General features: G+C 37.1%; 1 long non-coding RNA gene across 1 annotated transcript; it reads left to right on the top strand.

The window, feature by feature from the left end:
- Nucleotides 1-6,203: 6,203 nt before the first annotated feature.
- On the top strand, nucleotides 6,204-11,614 carry LOC122026257. The gene is made up of 3 exons (XR_006124085.1): nucleotides 6,204-6,483; nucleotides 11,378-11,453; nucleotides 11,589-11,614. It is a non-coding gene; the product is annotated as an uncharacterized LOC122026257 (long non-coding RNA).
- Nucleotides 11,615-23,743: the final 12,129 nt, after the last annotated feature.

Below are 23,743 nucleotides of genomic sequence, written 5' to 3'. Positions count from 1 at the left end.
AGTGCACCCATCTCAAAAGTATTCTGCAAGACCAATGTTATGAAGAACCTGAAATAAATAAAAAATGATTAAGGTTCACACAAACAAGAACTACACATAGTAAATAAACTTCTCTTCTTTTGTATGCAAGTCAACAACAAATCATCATGTACTTTAAAAATGAGTAAGATATTAGTTAAAATAGAAATAATTAGAAGAAAAAATAGACATGTTTCATATAGTAGCCAATTAATACATTTTGACATAGAGAAACAACATCAAACCCTGAGTTGCAACTATTAGGGAGACCTAAAGACAAATAGTGTAAAAGCCTTCCCACAAAAAGTAGAAGTGTGGATACCAAATATGCAATTTCTTCTTTCATATCAAACCTAGCAAAGAATTATTGGATCACTGTCATCTTTGGGAAGCAATGAGATTTCAATTAAAATAGAACAAATTTGAGGAATTTTACATTCTTGATTTGTATAATAACTGGTCAATTGATTTTCGTATGGAGAAAAACCAAGTAAAATATAGTCAGTGTAAAATCCTTAAGAGTTGAAGTCGAATTATATTTCAACTAAAATACAGATTAAATCAATGACAAATGATAATCAAAGTGAAGAAATAAACTAGACAACAGGTTCCATTATCATAACAGTTCACAGAACCTAAAGATTCTAAAAACACTAAATCTAAGAATTTATTTGTGGTAAAGAATATAAGCTTGCTGTGCATGAAATGTAATGAATCCGGAATGCAAATGCTAAACACACTAGGAGTTGAAGTCTTATGAAAGGTCAGGTGCAAGAAAAGGTGAGGAGGGCCCCTTGAGGTTTAATCTTAACAACTTAGCATCTAATATTTGGACGCTAAAGTTAATGCAGGCTGATGACTTTGACTCTGAAATCTACAATATCCACAGTTCACACATGATTACAATACACTCTTCTTCATAGCAAACAACACAGAGTAGGAATCTACAAGTTCCGTTATGCAAGGTTGACCATAGAGAAAGTTAAAATCCTGTTGCTCTTACTTGTTGGTCTCACCGCAGAATTACATCCGTCATGTATTTGCTGTAATTTCATAAAAGATATCCTTAGGTCATTAAGCCATGTGCAAGCTTTGTTCATCTTTTCACCATTTTTTAAGCCCAAAATCTTATATATTTTTCATCATAAAGGACCTTTCATTTGCTCATAGCTTGGATATGTAGTAGCGTCTGCATATGCTAGAAGATTGGTATAAATGCTTGAAGTAATTATTGGACTAAGAGAGACTTGTCTTCTTTAGTTATCTATTCTATAAACTATTAAGTCGTCATTCGAGTAGCACTTTCCATTGAGAATTAGTATTCGGAATCCCCCTAACCTGAAATGTACCAGACGACAGAATCACAGTATAACGAAAGATAAATTAGACGCACCTTCGCATCACCTCTCTTTTTATCAAAAATCTGGCTCAATATTTCAACGCACTCCTGGAACCATCGGTTCTGGAACAAGAAAGCAGCTTCCTTGGCAAGCCCTTTGGCATCGGAGAGATTCCCTTCTTTGTTGGCAGGCCCATCCGTGGTCTCGGCTAGAGCCGCCGCGACCGAGGGAGAGGCTGGTGAATCCTTAATCATCATAATTAACTTGGTCATGAATCAATTTAACAAGAAGATCAAAAGAAAATACTCACTTAATGATCAAAGCCTTTAAGTTGTATATGTAGCGCGTCTAAGAAACCCAACACACAAATCCTGTAGAAACAACAACAACAAAAATAGGTAAATTTATAAACCAGAAAACATGGCATATCAGTAAAAATAATTAGCATATACATAAAAAAAACTTGATAGTTCAAGGAATACATAAAACCAACTTAGCAACAGGAAATAACAACTCAATCTAGCAAACAAAAATGATAAAATCAACTCAGGGTAGTGTTTGAGAACATTCATCAAACACATTGCATGCATCAATCAATTAATACTTGCAATCAAGAGATCAAGAAGATGAAACTGTCGAAGATGAGGAAGGACTTCAGTAGCGACGATGGATAAAGGAAAAATTACCGGAATGCTAGTGGCGAGGAGGAAAGTGGTGGTGGCGTCGATCTAGGAAGGGGAAGAGGAAGGGGCGTCGATCATGGCTTACATATAGCATGATAATGTTAAGAAGATGATCTAGCCAGCCAGGAAAATAAGCATATTGTGCTGATTTATAACATCAAGAACGTGCTTCTCTCAGTCACGATTTCCAATTTCTATGCAAAGCTTGATGAAGTCTACATAGTTTGATATCTAAATTTAGTTAGTCGATTCTCTGAGACGATAAAATGGACAATAGGAGGTGAGCTAGACTCATAATCATCATGGCTTACATGTAATATATATCTTGTTATTAAGATGACAATTATATTGTGAAGATTAAGATATTATAAGAGCTTCAACCTTAAGACACAACCATAGTCTTACCCGACATTCAAATCTACTGTGTTTGAAGAGTAAATGTGAAACCAAACCATTTTCTAAAGCTGAAATGTGAGGCATGAACAAGAGATGGCCAAACTAAACTTATTCTTTTAGCAATTTACCTTTAATTCAACAAGGATCTCCAACGTTCCCCTTCTAGAGGCGCAAATGAGGAACACAAACCCAAACTTCTCTTGGTAACGGATATTCCAGTCCACCAATTCCTACAGTTTGATGAAAGAAAAAGAATTCAAAACTCAAATTAAAAGAATGATCTTTAAAATAAAGAAGGAAACATAATCAGATCCACCTGCAACATGGTATCATTGGCAGTAGCCATTGCAGCAGATTGTTCTTCCTTGGACCACCTAATCCGACCAACAATAAAAAGTTAAAAGGATTCCAGAATACAAAAAGGAATGAGAGGGATTGGAAGAATAGTGACTGCGAAATGGAGGGAGAGATGGATCCGATCGGCGGGTGAGCTGCGAAGGCCTCGAGCCATCCGGCGACGTCGATATGAAGAATTGGAAGGTGAGGAAAGCGGTTGGCGAGGGTGATCGAGAGTAGAGAAGAGGGGGGCAAAGGTGCGACCTTGTTGAACCAGATCCCGCAGGTGGACTAGATTGCGTGGTGGAGGTCAGAAAACGGTGAGGCGGAGGCGAGCTCCTTGGCGAAACGCTTGCTGCCGCAGCACCGTAGCACATCCTCCTCCGTCCACAAAAAAGATGCCATCTTTCGTAGATCTAGGAAGGGGAAGAGGGAGATGAGGCGAGGAGGAAAGGTGGCATCGCGATGGTATACGGTGGACGGTGCGATATAGATTTAGGTTTGGAGGGAAGAGTGAAGTGTTGCAAATTTTGGCTAAGTATTGGTGGAAAAATTAAATTATTTTATTTTGGTTCATTAACACCACTTTTAACAACGGTTTTTTACTATCCGATTTCGTAGATAAAACAAGGAAGCTATCATAGACACCGGGTTTTAAAAACTGCTGTTAAAATCGATGTCTATTAACGAAAAAAAGACGCTCATAGACATTGACTAAAAAAACCGATGTCTATGAGCGAAAATTTGTGCTCATAGACACCGATTTTTGGAAAAATCGATGTAAAATACTTAAAGACATCGGAATTTGCTTAAAATCACTGTTGTTCCACCGATGTCTATGAGGGATTTTCTTGTAGTGAGGGTTTGTTAGGGGATGAAGTCATCTTCTATACTTTGTGCAATAATCCTTTAAGGAATTTTTTTATACCCCAGATGTACCTCTTTTATCGTTTGTGACTTGTATTTATGATGAGGACACGCCATTATATCTAAAGAAGTTTCTAGAAGGCATTTCCCACCAAATCTGCTAGGTTGTTATATTTTCAACCAGTCCCTTAAACTAATCGCATATATAATAAGAATACCATCTGTTAGGTGTGTTTCGGTCGGTCGTTCAAGCTAGCCATACCTGTTAAGAATATCTCTTGTTGGTATGTCTCGGTCGGTCGTTAAGGCCGGCCACATATGTGAGCTCCTTAGTACCTGCTTTGTTAAGAAACATATACAAAACTAAATACCTTTATACTCGGGCGGACTTTGCTCGGCAGGGCATATATGAACACATGGGTGCTCGCTCAACCTTCAGCACTACAACAAAAACCCTCATAGACATCAGTGGAACAACAACGATTTTAAGCAAAAACCGATGTCTTTGAGTATTTTATACCAGTTTTTCCAAAAACCGGTGTCTATGAGCGCAGATTTTAGCTCATAGACATTGGTTTTTTAGGCGATGTCTATGAGCGCCTTTTTTTTCGTTAATAGACACCGATTTTAACAGCGGTTTTTAAAACCCGGTGTTAATGAACCAAAATAAAATATTTTAATTTTTTCACCAATACTTAACCAAAATTTGCAACATTTCATTCTTCCCTCCAAACCTAAACCTATATCGCGCTGTCTGTATACCTTCACGACTCCACCACCACTTTCCTCCTAGCCGCTGGACATCCAGCCATCTCTCTCAGCCTCATCTCCCTCTTCCCCTTCCTCATCTCTCTCAGCCATCTCTTAGCCTCATTTCAACACACGACTTTCTGCCTTTTCTAGCTTGCCCACAAATCCGGCCAAACCCTCACACGAATAACCCCCAAGTCCTCAGCTGCTAGAGCATTCAGAGACGTAGGGAATGGAGATTCTTCGATCACAGAGGGAATCGACTCATGCTGCCGCCTCGACGACGTCGGCTAAACTCTCTTTCTACCGCTCCGCGCCTGCGCTCGAGGTCCGGCTATAAGATTTTGAACTCTACGGCATAGATCGCCTCCGAGGTACCTTGCAAAACCTCATCTTTTCCCATTTCTAGGGTTTGTGGTTCATTGTATACTCCCTCGAGGTCCGGTTGGAAGATTTTGAACTCTACGCCATAGATCGCCTCCGAGGTACCTTGCAAAACCTCATCTTTTCCCATTTCTTGGGTTTGTAGTTCGTTGTATACTCCCTTGAGGTCCGGATGGAAGATTTTGAACTCGACACCATAGATCGCCTCCGAGGTACCTTGCAAAACCTCATCTTTTCCCATTTCTAGGGTTTGTGGTTCGTTGTATACCTCCCCTTCCTTGATCAACTTCCCTATCCTGCGTCTGTTTGTCTCTACTGAGTAATCGGAGAAGAGCTCAAGAAGCTTTGAGTAGTTGAAGGATAACTTAGGGAACTTTTGCACATTTGGAGGGGAGAGTTCAAGGAGCTCTGAGTAATACCCATTTGTCTTTATGAGATGCCGACATGTTGACCTGGTCGAAGGTCAACTCTTGAACCAGAGGTCCTTGGCCAATTGGCTAAGGTGGAAATAAAGCCACATGTGCCTGGTTGGCTAATTGGAATATGGTCCACATCATGGGATATCATGTTTGATTGCTCGACATAGAATGAAATTCTAGATGTAATACTCTAAGATCTAACAACTTTGTTGGGATCACATTCCTCTAATACCACCTGTTCACCACTTGCTACAACTTATTGTCTCAGACCATGTAGATATTATCTTGTGCTTTAAAAATGTAGAATTACCTCCACCACATGTCCATGTTGTGGGATCTTCATCTCTTAAGGTTGAATAACACAATCACAGTAAAAGGAACAAAGTCAGTTTAATATGGTTCGAAGTAAGCTCACAACATTTGAAGCCAGATTCGGTCCAAGTGTGATTGTGTTCTTGGTTATTATCATAAACTCTTTTTAGTCTATGAAAACCATTTGTTGTCGTTGTCTCTCCACATTTGCTCATTTTCTCTCAATATTAAGTCTTAGATGTTGGAATCCTGATTTATTTATTTCATTTGGCAACATCTCACAAATTATGATTTCATCCTCAACAACAACAACAACCAAGCCTTATCCCACTAGGGCTATTATCATTTCATCCTCACAAACTTCAAAATCCACAATTCATTAAATTTGAAGGGAAGTAAAGGGAAGAAGATTGCCATAAACCTCAACCAATATAATCATCAATGCAAGGTTGTTGTGCTAGTTTTGGCATTTTCATTTTCATTGTTATCATGTCTCAGTTCATTTTATCTTTTTCTTCTGTGAGATCTTGTTTAATTTACATAATAAGCTGGATATAGATACCATTTATATTATAGCTTAAGGAGGAGGACTGTGTGACATAATATAATTTTTCATTCCTCTCAATAGTTGGTTAATCCTACTTGGACAAGTTCACACTCAAGCCTTAAAGCATCTAGACCAATTGATCATGACTTAATTACATGTGGTTTTTCATTGGAATCTATTAACCACCTACTCATCAACTCTTATTGCTTCTCAAGGATTGAACACACTTAAGGATGTCAGAATGATCTATCAAATGCATCTAATTTTAGTGTAAGATTATGATTTATCATGCTACACATTTTCTTTTGAACCTTTGACTTATCATTTCCAGATTTCTAAAGGCACGAGGGTTCAATATTGAAAAAGCTACTCATATGTGGTCTGAGATGCTCCAGTGGAGGATCAACTTTGGTGCTGATACTATCATTCATGTGAGATTAGCTAATGTACATTTTCCTTTCCTGCTTTCTTGTAGCAAAAGTAATGAGCACAGTCAAGAGCTTCCACTAATGATTTACAGGTTAATAGCTTGGCATGGTTTTAAACTTTTTTTTCCCTTAAGGATCTAAAGTTCTCTAGGCTTTTGACTGGAAGTCCCACATTGGGCTTTAGATATTATCAGTGAAGTAATGTGCCAAGCTACATGGTATAAATTCTGGATTTAACCTGAAAACGTGCTATGTAGAATTTTGAGTTTTAGACTTATTACGAAGTCTTGCATACCTATATCTCACTATGTGAAAATGGACAATAGACTTCGCCACTGTTTACTTCATCAATTAATAATTACGAAGTAATATATGAAAATTAACTTCGGTAATAAATTTAATGTAGTAAAAATGATTTTAGACTTCGCAGGTTTAAAAATATAAATCTTACTTCTAATTTTATTTGATATTTTACTTCATAATTTATATTTGATGAAGTAATAAATTATAAAATAAAATTTATATATTTAAAAGTGAAGTAATAAGTTTAATTGGATTACAAATTTTAATCCAACTTGGACCGATTTATTATTTTTACCACCAACTATTTGCTAAAACCTAAGTTCCGCCGAAATAATTCACAAATGCCTTGTTCTCCTTCGCGTTTTTTCCCGACGCAAGCTTTCCCCGACGGCAGCCTTCTCCATTTTTCCCGACGCAAGCTTTCCCCGACGACAGCCTTCTCCATTTTTCCCGACGCAAAGCCTTCGCGTTGAGACGCCTTCACTTCCTCTCCTCTCTGCACGGTAGATTTTTTCCCTCTCCACCCCCTTCTTTCTTTTCCTCTCCGCCGCGCCATTAGTGTTCTTCCTCTCTGCCGCGTTGCCGAAGAATTGAAGTGAAGTGAGGTAGGGAAGTCACTATGCCATCAAGGATATCATCAGGTGACTTCTTCATATAATTTTTAATCCTCTGTGGTTTGGCTTGGCTTGGGCTCGCTTTCTTCAAGGAGGAAAGTGAAGTGAGGGAGGGAGTGTGAGATCTCAAAGAGTGGGCTGGGATTGAGAATGGTAGTCTAGAGCTCTCCAGATTTTCTCTCCGCACTTCATTTCTTCCTCCTGTTGCTTTTTCTCCTTCCCACGGCGCAATGTGTCATCAGAGGGTGAAGGCCATCGTCATCAATGGCCAGAGAAAGATCCTCATCTCAGGCTCCATTCACTACCGTAGGAGCACCCTAGAAGTACTTTCTCATGAAAATTCTTTCTTTTATGCCCTTATCTTTTATTAATCTTCTTTTGGTTTTGTAGGTGACACTTTTTGAGGGTTTTACCCTAATTTTAGATGCACATCATTGATTGTTGTTTTTTTTCGTGTTAGATGTGGGAAGGACTTGTAGAAAAAGCTAAGGATGAAGACTTGGATGTTAGATAGACCTACGTCTTCTGGAATGTCCATGAGCCTTCTCATGGCAGTGTATTTTCCTAACTTTTCTTGCTAATTTCTTGTTTTCTTTGCTTCTTGTGCTTTGATTTGATGGAGAAGTATATTTCTTAGATGGATCACCTTGAGTCAGTGCAATTTGTTTTTCTTTCTTTTTTGGCAGTATAATTTTGAAGGAGGGTATGATTTGGTGAGGTTTATCAAGACAATCTAGAAGTTGGGACTGTATGTCCACCTCTGAATTGGACCTTATGTCTGCGCTGAGTGGAATTTTGGGTACTTCTCTCATAGATTCTTCATGTGGATAACTCATCCTAACTGTTATGTTTCCCATTTTTGTTTTCTCCATTTGTTTAGAGGATTTCTAGTTTGGTTAAAATATGTCTCTGGAATCAACTTCAGAATAGACAATGAACCTTTCAAGGTAAATTCCTTAAACCACTCTTTCATATTATATTCTTCTTGTGTTGGATTGTTGATGCAAGAACAATGTAGTCTTCCCTGTTTATTTTAAGTTTCAAAGGGCATTACTTGTTGGATTTGTTGCATGCCTTGCAAGTCTATACTTAAATGCTCTATACATGCTCTATACATGCTCTATACAGATGGCTATGCAAGGTTTCACCAAGAAAATTGTTGATATGATGAAGCCTGAATCACTTTTTTCTTCTCAAGGCGGTCCAATCATCCTTTCTCAGGCATGTTTTTTATTGTGTGTCCTTAATGTGGTAACTTAATGTCAAATTGTGTTCCTAAGTTTTATTTTCATGGGTCTTGAATGCAGATCTAAAAGTAAGGCATTTGGCATTGTTGGTCATGCATATTTAAACTGGGCTGCACAAATGGTTGTCGGGTTGGGAACTGGTGTACCATTGGTTATGTGCAAGGAGGATGATGCCCCAGATCCAGTGGTAGGAGTCAAATATTATTATTCTATGCTTGGTTCTTTCTTTGTGTTAGTGACTTCTTCATATAAAAATTAAGATGGAAGTCTATGTTTTTTATCTTTCGACATGATTATTTTTTATCTATGTGAACTTGAAGTCTATGTTTTTTTTTAGCGAGTAATGAGCTCCTATTTAATGAATATCTCATTCGTATATTATTTATTTCTAAGTCTTTATAACTGATTTATACATTTAAAGACAATTTGGATAATATATAGCTCATGGATGATGAGCTTCTATTCGATGAATATCTCTTTATTGTATTATTGCTTTTTAAATTTGCAGAACAGATTTATACATTGGAATTTGGAAGTTGGATAATATTTGATGTTAGATACTTTTGCTAATAGATATTATTACAAACTGTTCAAGTTTTATGATGATGATTATGATTACCTAGTATGTTTAGGTCATTAATGTTGTTGCCATAGTCCTTTGGTTATGTTCTAGTTTTACCTTGTATGTGTATCAGTGTAGCATTTTTTGGGTCACTCCTGCATTTTTTGTGAGTGGAATCAATCTAGTGCATTTTTACCTTGTGGGTTAGACACAATCCAGTCATTAATTAACCCTTTAGGCATATGTCTTTGTTTGATAATATGCAGGACATCCAGGTTATATGTCCTTTAGGCATATGTCTTGCATCGCATACAACACTAGGTAAGATTTTAATTATTTATCAATTCCTACTACGTACTAGTCAATGTTATATTTTCACTTGTGCAGGTATCATTGGATCCTGACTATAATTAATGAAGATAAGAATATGATATATTTATTGGACTCTTTGAGTAACAGGAACTGAGAACAAGTAGGAAGTACATTATGCTGATTGTGAATGCATTCAGTTCATTAGAAGTTAAAAAAATAACTTTCTATTTTTTACAATGTAGTGGGGGCAAGATATACAATGCATCAAGGGATATTTCAAAAAGATCAAGTTTTAAAAAATTGACGGTATGTATTGTAGTTATGTATTTAGATATTAATTAATAATTTTTATTATTTGGATTGCAACTAATTATATTACATTTTCAATTTCATTAGGAAGGTCCACTATTGAAGAGGAAGGTGAATTTCTTTTTTTATAAAATATTGAGTCATTTTGCATTGACCCTAAAACCTTTGTTAATGTTTAAGTTTGTAGCATAAAAAAATCAAACAGTATTGCAATCAAGCTCAGTATGATGAAGTTAGAAGTGAATAGAGTGAATTCGTCTACTTCTACGTGGGTGCCTAAGTGTAAGCTGTGATATAAATTTTTGATTGTATTTAAAGATTTGTGGATACAAAAGCTTTTGGGTGAAGTTGGTCAAACTTGTCTTTTGTGAATATACTTTTGAGTTATATTTAGAGATTTGTAGATACAAAAGGTTTTGGGTGAAGTTGATTAAACATATCTTTTATGAATATACTTTTGGGTTGTATTTGATTGATATTTGTTGTATATTTGATCAATTTTGATGGTAAAATATTGTGTTGTAAAATATTATGATATACAATTTTATCATTTAAGATTGTATTGTAGTAACTATGATCAATTACTTCGACACTATGAATTAATGGTGGAGTAATACAATACAAAAACTTTGACAAATTTAAATAGTGACATAATTAAAAAAAACTATTTACTTCACCACTGATAAAATTTATGAAGCCGTTTGTATAAATTACTTTGCTAAATTGAAATTTTGGTTGTAGTAAAATATGCTCTATTATGTCTACACTATGATGAAGTAATATAATACAAAATACTCCATCCAAGCCAAATAATGTAGAAGTTAAATTAAACATTTACTCCACCATAATATAAAACTTGTGAAGTCGTATACATATTTTACTTCGTTAATCAATATAACCTATAAAGTAATATATCATTTATTACTTCGGTACTTTTACTGATTTCGATGAAGTAATATAGCATTTTTACTTCAAAAATGGTTCAATTTTAAACCGGTTTTGGACCGGCGATAGACTTCGGTAATTGTGTGGCGAAGTAATAAATTGACCTTTTTACTTCACGTGCGTCTACTTCGGTAATTATCTACCTATTACTTCGGATAATATCTGAAGTATATTACTGATTTTCACATAGTGTCTATGTTATGAATACTTGTGGTTCAAATGATAAACCACTCATGGGGAAATCTGAATGAAATAGAACAACCTTGCCCTTAATTAAAATGTGTTCCACTTGTTATTTGATTGATAATTCTGTCTTAAAGATGACATTTGACAACCACAAAGCACATTAAAATAAATTCATAGTTGGAAATAATTCCAACAGAAACTTGGTTTGGAATATAAATCTCATAAACCTTGTATATAGTTGTTTTTTTTATCTTTCACTACGAGATGTCACCACACTGCATTGGATATGAGAACGACAAGGTTAAAAACTAACATATACATTGTTTGATATTTGAAGAGTGATAATTTGAGTTTAGAGTTTACCAATGTTTCAAAAGGTTATTATGCCTTCCATTTTCTAACATATTAAGTTTACTTAGGATTTTGTATTTGATGAACTCGACGAAGTCCTCCATTATTAAGATTTTGAACTCTACGCCATAGATCGCCTCCGAGGTACCTTGCAAAACCTCATCTTTTCCCATTTCTAGGGTTTGTGATTCGTTGTATACCTCCCCTTCCTTGATCAATTTCCCTATCCTGCATCTGTTTGGCTTTGTTGGTAACTTATATTCGATTGTTTTCATGAAGTCCTGCAGGGTATTTCAGATGGTTTGCCCCGAGGAAAAAGGCCCGAAGAGATGGAGAAATTGGTATTGCTTGTGATTTTGTTTGGATCGTTCATTTTACTTTTAAATATATATTTTATTTTGGGAAAATTAGGTAACTAAACTATGGAGGGCACATATGAGGCATCAAGATCCATCAGAGGTCATGAACAAAGATATCATTTCACACTTCATTCTTTGTCTTGCATATTGTAGAATGTAGGTTTTGATTTTTATGGTCATGTTTTATTTTGATATCACACTATCTTTCCTGAGTGTTATCTCCTTCACCTCCTAGGGATGAATTAAGGAAATGGTTTCTTTCCATGGAGACTTCTCTTTTCCGCTATCGATTCCGACTAGAAAGCCCTGAGTCATAGGTATATTCTGGATACCTTGTATGAGGTTTGGAGCTCTTATCTAATTTCATTTACCAAAATTATGTTCTATTGCTCGTAGAGGTCACTCATGTCTGAATTTCAGCTACCCTATAAGGCTATTAGTCATGCAAAATTCGAGGTATGACTGCAAATTTATGCACCATATTTCTGGTCATATTACAATACTACAAATTTTTAGACATCTCTTTCTATCGAGATGCATTTTTCTCATGTTCTTTGGCCATGGTTTTATCTAAGATGTCTTTTAGTACTTATAGGAAAATATTTTTTATTGCATTGCAGACTGTAAAGGAAAAATTGAACCAAGTTGCGCATTCTATTGGTCAACCGTTGAATGGTATGTCATTACCTACCAGATTTACATTTGTGATGCTACTAGTAACTAGTAATGGGCAAGATTGAACTTCAATAAGTCATCTTAAAACTCTTGTGATGCAATATATATTTGTCAATTTATCTTCTTATCAAATTCCAGGGAACTGATTATAAATTGTTTTATTCTGTTTGAAAGTAACACAGATACCAATTGCTCAATCATTTATAGCTTTTACTGTTATGTCTAGTAATTTGACAAATTTTTATTGTTTTTTGCAGCTGATACACTCTTTTTTAAGGTACCATTTATCTACTTGTTTTTAGTCTAAACTCTCTTTTTTACTACAACAATGTTTCCTTAGTTTCTACTGACCTGTGTCTACTTGCAGGCACCCTTTGAAGAAGTACCAGAATTATTTGTTGGCCACAAGGTTTTCCTACAAAAAGGTTTTGCTTATGTTACGATGCATCAGGTCCATGTTAAATTTATCTTTATACTTTCAAACTCCACAAGATGTGATTATAACTTTATACTTAGTCGGAACTTTTTTTATTTTCATACTAGATCGTTAAAACCTGACAAGTTTTTTGGATGCTGAGTCACGCTCTGTTATCTTTTTCATGGTATTGTAGATGTGCAGTAACATTTGATAAATGATCTAATATCCCGCCTTGTGAGGCAGCAAGCAGTTCTTCTGATCAAGCAAATAGGTACTGATTTTATTTTAATTGAACTATTAAATCATGCTCACACTGACTTGTTAGTGTATGATTAATTCCTTGCATTTGTTCATCAGGAGACAACATTGTATCTTTGATGTTGATCAGATTTTTGTCCAAGAAGTTTCAGAGTTTTGATCCCAAATGACTCACTAACATCTATTAACCAGTTTTTTTTTTTATGTTACTCAAAATACCATGCATTCTCACAAGCAGCTAATCAGTTTATAGTTCTCACTTCAACAAATGTGCTCCTGAAATAAAAGACAGTAGTACCAACACTACAAAGACAGGGGGGCTTCTGGCTCCATCGACAAGATGCAGAGTGGATGTCTTTTTTTCACTCTGATTGTTTCTGTTTAAATTTTGTATCTGTTTCTCGCATAGATTTCATTTCTAGGTAAAGTTAGCCAGTAGCTTGACGTTACCATAATGCTCTCATTTTCATCATGATGATATGTTAATCTTATTTTTGCATTGAATTCTATTCAAGACTATTGTCACTTCTAATGCTACATAATAAAACAGAACACCAATCAAGTGATATAATATCGATAGGCATTTGGTTAATCTTTTTTGGTTGACTAATGTACCATGATTGATTATTTTCTAGGCAGTAGATTCTGGTGGAAATGCAGCAAAGGCAGGACTTAGGGCTGGAGACCAAGTATTGTACACAAGCAGCTTCTTTAGGGATGAGCTGTGGCCTGCTGATAAGCTGGGTTTTACCAAAATAGCTATCCAAGCAAAGCCAGACTCTGTTTATTTTGTAGTAAACAGGTATGATCTACTGGGGTCGTGTTGTGAAGTCTGGCAGAAATACCTAAATATGAAATGGTGAAAATATTTGTTAGGGATTTCCATCCAGTAATATATCCATGTACTTTTCTTCTTGAAGAGAGGAACATTTAAATGTTCAGAATATTAGGGAGTTTGTAGACACAATGTGCACTTTTCCTAATACGTTCTTTATCTTTTATCTGATTCTTATTCTCCCTGTTGCATTTCTTTACACTCTAACAGGGGAGCAGAGGTAGATGTAAAAAGATTAACTAAGAGGCCTGCTCCTCCACGATTTGGTCACACCTTGACTGATGCACAAAAGGCAAGCTAATCATTTTGCCTTAGTCTCGATGTTGTCCTGTGACTGATTTCTTTAATTTTTTTTGATTGATTGACATTTCTTTGAATTGTTTCTGATGTGTTCAAATCATACGTTGTCCAAGTTATCTAGTTTAACTTTATTGCTATTACTTAAATTCAAAATTCTTAGCTGTTTGTGCATAATTAAACAAGTGTTATTCCAATTCCACCCTCTTTTACTCATGTTTCAGAATGATATTCTGAATATGAAAAGATTGAACCTCCATCAAGTACTGATTAATTAAATTACAACTATGAGAAAACTTTGTTGCAATAATTTCTGGTTTGGAATATATTAAGTTCCCAGGAATGATAAATCTATCACTATATGATGTGGTTGAGATAAATGATGAATGTGTCTCTTTTTAAGCATTCAAATTAGTCATCTTGTTACTTGGTGCTCTTACTATTTTTTCAACTATGATTTTTGGTCTTGGTTTACTAATATATTATTTATGTGTTTTTACAGTTTACAAATCTCAAGTACTCCAGAGTTGAAATTGATGAAGTGCGGTTCGAGTGGGCTGAATGCATGCTAGATTACATTTGAAGTGCGGTTCTACCTTGATGTGTTAAAAGAATGTTCTACCTTGATTTTGATATCTACTAGCTAGCTTTTGATGTAAAAAGAATGTTTGTGTATTTTATGGATATTGTTGTAAGAAGATTATTTATATAATTTGTGAATATTTGTGTATTTTATGGATATTATTGAATGAAGAATATTTGTATAATTTGTGAATATTTGTGTATTTTTTTTATTGTCGATTTTTCATTGTTTCGGAAATCAAATTTGTTCTGTTAAAAAATATACATATTACATCCATTTTCTACCGCTGTAAAATCGGTGTTATTAACTAATATTACATCGGTCATTTACCGCTGCCAAAACTGGTATTATTAACATACAATATTACATCGGTTTTACACCGTTGATGAAACGATGTCGTTAAGTGATACTACACCGGTTAATAACCGATTCGAAGACCGGTGTCGTTAAGTGATACTACACCGGTTTTAACCCGATGTCTAAAATGGCAGACTTTTAACATCGGCTTCATAGACATCGGTCGAAAATGAAATAGACACCGGTGGAAAACCGATGTCTATGAAGGTTTTTGTTGTAGTGCAGTCGGCCGGTAAAATGCTGAGAATCATATATAAATCTAAATGCCTTTATGCTCGAGCGGGCTTTTCCCGACCGAGCATGTATGAGCACATGGGTGCTCGCACGGCCTTCGATCGGCCGGTAATATATTGAAAATCATATATAAGGCTAAATACCTTTATGCTCGGGCGGACATCACCCGACCGAGCATATATGAGCACGTGAGTGCTCACTTGACCTTCGGTCGACCGGTAACATGTTGAAAATCATATATAAGGCTAAATTCCCTTATGCTCGGGCGGGATTTGCCCGACCAAGCATATATGAGCACGTGGGTGCTCGTTCAGCTTTTGGTTGGCCGGTAATATATTGAAAATCATATATAAGGCTAAATACCTTTATACCTTTATGCTCGGGCGGGATTTGGTCGACCGAGCATGTATAAGCACATGGGTGCTCGCTCGGCCTTCGATCATTCTGTAATATGTTGAAAATCATATATTAGGCTAAATGTCATTATACTCGGGCGGGCTTTGCTTGATCGAGCATATATGAGCACGTGGGTGCTCGCTCAGCCTTCGGTCGGCCGATAATATGTTCAAAATCGTATATAAGGCTAAATGCCTTTATGCTCGGGTGGGCTTTGCCCGACCGAGCATATATGATCACGTGGGTGCTCGCTCAGCCTTCGGTCGGCCGGTAATATGTTGAAAATCATATATAAGGCTAAATACCTTTATGCTCAGGCGGGCTTTGACCGACCGAGTATATATGAGCACGTGGGTACTCGCTCGGCCTTCGGTCGACCAGTAATATGTTGAAAATCATATATAAGGCTAAATGCCTTTATACTCGGGCAGGCTTTGCCCGACCGAGCATATATATATGATCACGTGTTGCTCGCTCGGCCTTCAGTCGGCCGGTAATATGTTGAAAATCATATATAAGGCTAAATGCCTTTATGCTTGGGCGAGCTTTGCCCGACCGAGCATATATGAGCACATGGTTACTTGCTCAACCTTCGATTAGCCGGTAATATATTGAAAATCATATATAAGGCTAAATGCCTTTATGGTCGGGCGGGCTTTGCTCGACCGAGTATATATTGAGCAAGTGGATGCTCGCTCGGCCTTCATTCGACTAGCTATATACCTTTCTTATCTTTCTTGACCTAGACCCCTCCTTCACTCGCCAGGCCGACCTATCATAACCCGTATCACTAGCCTCCCCTTTAAGTCTAGTCAAAGGAGGTATAGCCAACTGACTTGACTTAAGTCTACTTTTTCTCTTTTTCTGAACATTTCATACCTACTACAGTGATCCCGTGCTACCCTTAGCATATATCTTGTGACCAAGTTAAATAGAGGTGGGATCCTAACTTTTGCAACACCAACCTTTACTCTTTCTTGCTTCACTCTCTTCCAGAGATATTATTGAAAGCTATGTCTTCAAATCTTCCTTGGGATCAACTATTGTCCGAGAAAGAGAAGTCCTTGGTGGAGGCATTACAAGCCTTAGATCTTCATCATTCACACCAAAGAGAGCTGGAAGTACGTCTACTAGCAACTCAATCTCAAGTTCGATTTGAAGTGGCTTTGAGGGGCAAAGCTTATTTAGATTTAAAGTAAAAGATTGAGGAGTTAGATGATCTAAAAGCTCGACATGCTTCAGAAATAACCGTTTTGACCAAGAAGTCTCATGTAGATGGTTTATTGATATCATAACAACAACAAGACTTGGACCAGTAGAAAACTAAGGTAAATTTTTTGCAAGTTGAATTAGATCAGGTCAGGTCAGAGATATCTTATTTGCTGCAAACCCAAGAAGGTGAATCACACAAGCGCAAGAGGACAGGACAAACATCTCCTCTCTATCCATGCTATCATTCTTCCACATGCCCATACTTGGGATGGGAATAACAATCTGGCAGCTCCAGGGAGCATAACAAGCAGAAAATTATTTATCTATTGTATCTATTTATGGAAGATTCTCGGAAGTCTAAGAATTATGATTGTATAATTATTAATGATAATATAAAGTTCTATGTTTATGTCTGCCTATGCCTTTTACCTTGCCAAGTGTTTCTTGGTTCGTCCAAGCTTAATTTGGTTATCTATTTATGGAAGAACATTTTCTTGGCTTTAATCATCCTACCGCTTGAGATATTGGTTCACTATAACACATATCACTAACTAAACTTGAGTTTCCCCTTTGTTCGCCAAACTCGTTATTAGTATTTATTTATTTACTTATTATTATATTTACTATACTTTGAGATTCACACGGTTTTTCAACATGGTCTCGTTGGTAATTGGTCCTTCAACGGAAAGAGAATGTTTGAAGATATGGAGATTCGGTGTATGATTTGATTTGTTCTGTCTATCATAAATGCCTCTTCCTGGGTGAGTGCCACGTATCATTTTTTCCCCTTTTTCTAAGCAACCCTTGGTACACTTTTTGTTCATGTCTCATCACATATTCTTCTTAGCGGATCAATGACTCTCCTTCGTTGAATCGTTTTAATTTGACAGCAATCTTATATTGCCCTAAAACCCTAAGTCTTTTTTAACCCTTTACTCTTCGTCTTCCTTTAGTTACTTTTTGGCGATTCTCTTTTCCGACTTCCTTCAACAACCTGCGCTTCTTCATCTTCCCTGGTCTTCTTCTATGACCTTCTTCCTTAAGGACTCAGTAAGTCGCTTATTCCTTGAGTGTTTCCATTTTTCACCAAGGCTGAAGAATCTTTACTCCCTTGGTACGCTCAAATTCATTCTTCCTTTACCACTACTGACCGAACTTCCATCTGTTCTCTATATGAAATCCCTAAAGAATATCATATTACGGTCTCCCAACCTGACGCTCATCCCTATCTTACTCTTAATGACTAAATTACCTTTTTCAAAGATCAGTTAGTTGTGGATTTACGCTTTTCCATTCCTCTGTTCTTGATAGATATAAGTCAATACTTCAGTATTCCTTTACAACAATTTGCCCCGAACGCTTTTAGATATCTATATGGGTTGTTGTTACGCAACCATAAGTGCATGATTTCATCGTCAGTAATAAAAAGATATCGAATCCATAGGGACTGTTGATTAAGCACTAGTTAACTTCATACGGTGAATTATCTAGACAAATGTAAGATTGATTGGAAAAGAGAGTAAGAGAAAGAGAAGAGAGAAGAGATGGTGGATCTTGAGAGGGGTTGAGCTAAGAGGATGTGAGAGATGGTTTGAGGTGTGATTCTAGGATTTTGGTTTCTTTGTGATGTTAGGCGATGTTACATAGATTGCTTAGTTCCTATCCTCTATGTTTATGTTCTTGTACGAGGTTAGATGCATTATCGACTGCATTACCGACTCTCCCCTGCAGTGGATAAGCCGACATGATCTCCTACTCCATGTCCTATGTTACTAAATGGATGTGATTCCTATAAAGTCCGTTAACGGGGCAACCTATCACTAACACCCCTCGATCATACAACACAGAAACACACTAACACACAATAACATAGAAATAGAAATAGTGATTATGCCCGATCCCCTACATCATTGAGGAGATTTGCTTCTCCTTTCAAGGTGATACCCTAGACGTCTGTTAGTGGGGCAGCCCGTCACTAGCGGCCCTCGGTCATATGATCTAGGGTATTCCTCCTACAGGATTAACAATTCTATACAACCATTTGATAAAACATGCAAAAGATATATATATAAGCTTCACACACACATTTCATCAAACATGAACAAAGCATTGCCAAGGTATTGAATTGAAACATGGCAAATCCACATAGTTTTACATCTTCATCACATCACAAATACTCCCTAATCTTAGAAAGGAGATCTACTCTAATGAAAAGGAAGAACAACCCCAAAAATATAAAGTAAAGCATACTTACAACCCTAGATGTGAGAATAAGGGGAAGAAGAGATGCTTGTTGATGTTTCCGATGTCTTGGGGATGCCTCCTTGCTCCAGAGATGGACGGATAATCAAGGGATGGAGGTGAATGAAGCTCTAGGGTTTCCCCATAAGGGGAGAACACTTCCCCAAGGAGAGGGACGAAGTCCCAAATCCAAGATGAGTCAAAGAATGAGGTTCTTGACCCTTTTATACCTCCTCCAAACACCCCAGAAAAATCAGGATTATAGGGGTCCGGTAAACCATGTTTTTCACCTATTAAACCAGGTTTTCTCGTGCTTCGCCCTGAACAAAAGTTGTAGATCTTGAAATTATCTACAATTTGATATTTGGATTGAGCCATGGTTCCAACCGAACCCAAAGTTATGGCGGTTCAAAATTTAGTCTGCAGTTTGGGCGGAAGTCCAGATGAACCCGCGGTTGGGAGGCACGACCATGCCATTTAGCATGGGTATACAATGCTATCTCTCTGTTGGATCTGAAGAAAAGTTATAGAACTTGAATTTAGCTAAGTTTCAGTATAAAGAACAGCCTAAAACTCCAACCGAGCTCAAAGTTATGGCCATTTTACGATCGATCTGCAATTTGCCAAGAATTCAACATAGATATGTTTTGGCGTGGCATGCCCCGTGACATGGCCGTGTGGCATCCACACGGCCAGCATCTTCTTAGCCTCAGCTCTAGTCACATGGCCATATAGATTCACATGGCCTTACCCGACTTCCTCTTGGGTTGAGTCACACGGTCGTGTGGCTCACACGACCGTGGCTTTCTTCTTCACTATTGGCCTCACATGACTGTGTGTCACACAACCATGACCTTCTTCACCTCTGGAATGTTGGCACGACACTACAAGAAAAACCCTCATAGACATCGGTGGAACAACAACGGTTTTAAGCAAAAATCGATGTCTTTGAGTATTTTACACCGATTTTTCCAAAAACCGGTATCTATGAGCGCAGATTTTCACTCATAGACATCGGGTTTTTAGGCGATGTCTATGAGCGCCTTTTTTTCGTTAATAGACACCGATTTTAACAGAGATTTTTAAAACCCGGTGTCTATGAACCAAAATTCCAGCGGACTTTCTTAGCGCACTTTCTTTTGGGCTTCTCCTCGCCCACCATAAATCGAAACCCTAATCCTCAAGCACCGATCCCGCTCCTCAGGCGCTTTCTTTTGCCTCCTGCTCCTCAGGCGCCGATCCCAGCTCCCTCCGCCAACTGTACTCCTCCCCAGCCCCCGGTGTCGTCCCACAAATCGAGTCCCTCCCGCTCTTCCGCGATGTGCCCGTACTCGAGCGCCAGGCGCTCTTTCTCCACAAACTCTAGATCTGCTCTGTTCTCTTTGACTTCTCCAACATGCTGAAGTCGGCCCGTGAGAAGGAGGTGAAGCGGCAGACGCTGTCGGAGCTCGTCGACTTCGTTCAATCCGGCTCCGGTCGGCTCAACGAGCAGGTACAGGAAGAGCTCGTCTGTACTGTGGACGTCAATATCTTTCGCAGTCTCCCTCCAGCTTCCCATGAAAACATCGGCCTCGAGCCCATCGACCCGGAGGAGGAGGGCCCCTACAAGTGGGTGCGCTGAGATGAGTGCTTAATTTTTTTTTCATTTTGTTTGTTGGGCGTACGATTTGAAGGTGAAAGAGAGCGTCCTCCCTCACACGCTGTCGTTGCCTTCTCTTCCCGTAGTGCGCTGCTGCTGCTGCTGCTATTTTTGAGCTTTTTGCTTGCCTACATGCATTGTTTTCACTCCCTGCATCGTCAGATTTTGAGCTTCTTGAACTTGGCTTCGGATTCAACCTCAGATTCTGGGTTGCTTTGCTTCAAGATCACGGTTTTAGATCCCATACCTTGTGAAGAAGGGTCAAAAGTCCCTTTCTTTTTTTCTTTGTCCTTCTCTCTTTCCTTCTGATTTGGGTATCCGACTGTGTCTTCAATCTGTTGTATGTGCGAAGCTCGTGAGTAATGTAGCACATTAGGAATATTACATCACATCTGCTTGTTCTAGCCCATGCATAGCTTTGTCTTCTTTCTTCTTTCTTCTTTCTCCTTGCGAGTTAGTATTTCTTGACCCTCTTTCTTCCCTAGACCTCTTCAATAGACCTCTTTCTTCCCACGAGGTTCAGATTGCCACAGATCCTTGGGAGTGTTTAGCGAGCTAACTTACAGTCACTGCATGAAGGAGTGTTGCAACGATGAGAGATGATGATCCAAAGAAAAGCAAGATTTTTTTTGCAAGATAAAAAAATAATATATTTCTCTTCTTTAGTTCTGTTTTCTTCGTCTCTAAGATGGTTGATTTGGGCATGCTTTGTTCCCTCACTTTCTTGGGAGCAGCTGTCTTGGTCCAAGGCCTTTGTTAAAAAATGGTTCAACGTCAAGAGCAAAGGTCAGGATAACCATGTCGATGAGATTGCTAGCAAAGGTGTGCCTGATCTCTTCTTCTTATTCAATTCCAGTTTATTTTAATTTTAATATAGTTAGAATATTTTTTTCTAGATTGATTGTTTTTGTTGGTCGTCGTATTCTATTGTTGTTATGTGTTTGGTGCTTTATGATTTGTTTGTTTATGATTGTGAACTTGTTTTAATTGATTAAGGGTACAATTGTTATATATACGTATTGATATTAGTAATTCTTAATTTAATATTCTCCTCTATTGTAATATTATTTTAATGGTGATTGTATGAGCCTTTGGCTAGGTGTTGGGTTGTGGGTCAACTGCCTGCTATCTGGAACCATCTTTTAGTACCTTATGTTTCAACATATTATTTCTATCAGGCATAATGTTAGCACTAAATAAATATTTATGTTATGCTTGTTTATACAAGACGTGCATGCGAGTTCAGCTTTCTTTATGCTTTAAGCTTGATAGCCTATCAGACAAACTTTTTCTATTATGATGTTACTTATAAGCAATTCATGTTTACAAAGGTTTCATGATGAAGATTACTTAAATGATTATTTGTATTATATGCAGTATTGGATAAACTTGATTATTCTATTGTAATGCAATATCTGATTCTGGACAGAATCATGAGGTGGATAGAGGAGGAAGAAACACTGCAATATCTGATTCTGGACATGGGCGGTAAGCATTCTTTCTTGTTGAAAATAATTATTATCAGGTTCAGATGATATCAAATTAAGGAAAATAGTAAAATAAAAATAACCAGTTTTTGCACTTTTGAGAACAGGAGTGACTTCCATTGACAGTGATGGGATTGGCATGCTAGTAGAACTCCACAAACATGTAGAAAGAAGAGGCATCAAGGTATAGTAAGGAATCAAATTAAAGAATATAGAAACATGTTGTTTGTTCCCTTTCCTACTTGCGGAAGTTTTTAGTATATATACATGCACTTTGACACGAATTAGTTTTAAGAATGAAGGAAGAATCTTTCATTTTGTTCTTTTGAAAATTTATTATGTTAATATAAGTAGAATCTTTTTGAAGATAGTGTGAATAAATTATTTTATATATTCCAATAAAAATCATAATAATCTACTATACACCATGCATCATTATATTTAGCTTCTTTCAAATCAGTTGCCTTATAATAGATTATTTCAAATGTGCAGATCAAAGAAGCTGAGCAAACAAGAAAAAATTACCAGCAAAAGGTTACTTATCTCATTTTCAATCTCTATTTGAGTAGAATTTACAGCATCTTTAATTTCCCTTATGTAAGCAACAAACTGCTTTATATCCATATTGACTGTTTTATTCTATTCAGTAAGAGAATTGGAGAATCAATTAAATGGTGAGAGGACAACCAAGAAGGATGTTGCAAAGTTCCCTAAGCCTTCAGTGGCTCCTTTAAGATGGAGGTCTCCTTTACAAAGAATCACCAATCAGTTGTCACCCTAAGGACATCAAACAAGCAGAGGTGCCCATCCAGTAATAGATAAAGAGAATTGTCTATTAACAAATAAAACTACTGGGGAAGATTTAGTTAAATCTCTGCACAGAGCAAGAAGGATAACGTTGGCACCAGTAAGAAGAATATTTGTGTACTATCTATTACCTTTTGATGTTGTAAGAAGAATAGTTATGTGTAATTTGTGGATACTGACTTGATGTACACAATATCTATTATCTTTTTATGTTGTAAGAAGAATATTTATGTGTTGGTTATATGGATATTGACTTGGTGTGTTTAGATACATCGGTGCATTTTTATTTGTGATTTTCCTAGTGAATTAATAATATTAACTTAATTTTATGATTTTCTTGGTGATAATATTGGTTTTTCACTATTTCGGAAATCGAATTTGTGTCGTTAAACAATACTGATATTACATTGGTTTTCCACCGTTGCAAAATTGGTGTCATTAACTAATATTACATCGGTCGTATACCGCTGCCAAAACTGGTGTTATTAACATATAATATTACATCGATTTTACACCCGATGTCGTTAAGTGATACTACATCGGTTATAACCCAATGTCTAAAATGGCAGACCTTTTACATCGCCTTCATAGACATCGGTCAAAAATGTAATAGACAGCGGTGGAAAACCGATGTCT

The sequence above is a fragment of the Zingiber officinale genome, chromosome 10A (assembly GCF_018446385.1).
Source record: "Zingiber officinale cultivar Zhangliang chromosome 10A, Zo_v1.1, whole genome shotgun sequence".
In the NCBI taxonomy this organism is placed as follows: domain Eukaryota; kingdom Viridiplantae; phylum Streptophyta; class Magnoliopsida; order Zingiberales; family Zingiberaceae; genus Zingiber; species Zingiber officinale.
The sequence above is the reverse complement of the archived record's forward strand: the minus strand, read 5'-3'. Positions and strand labels throughout refer to the sequence as shown.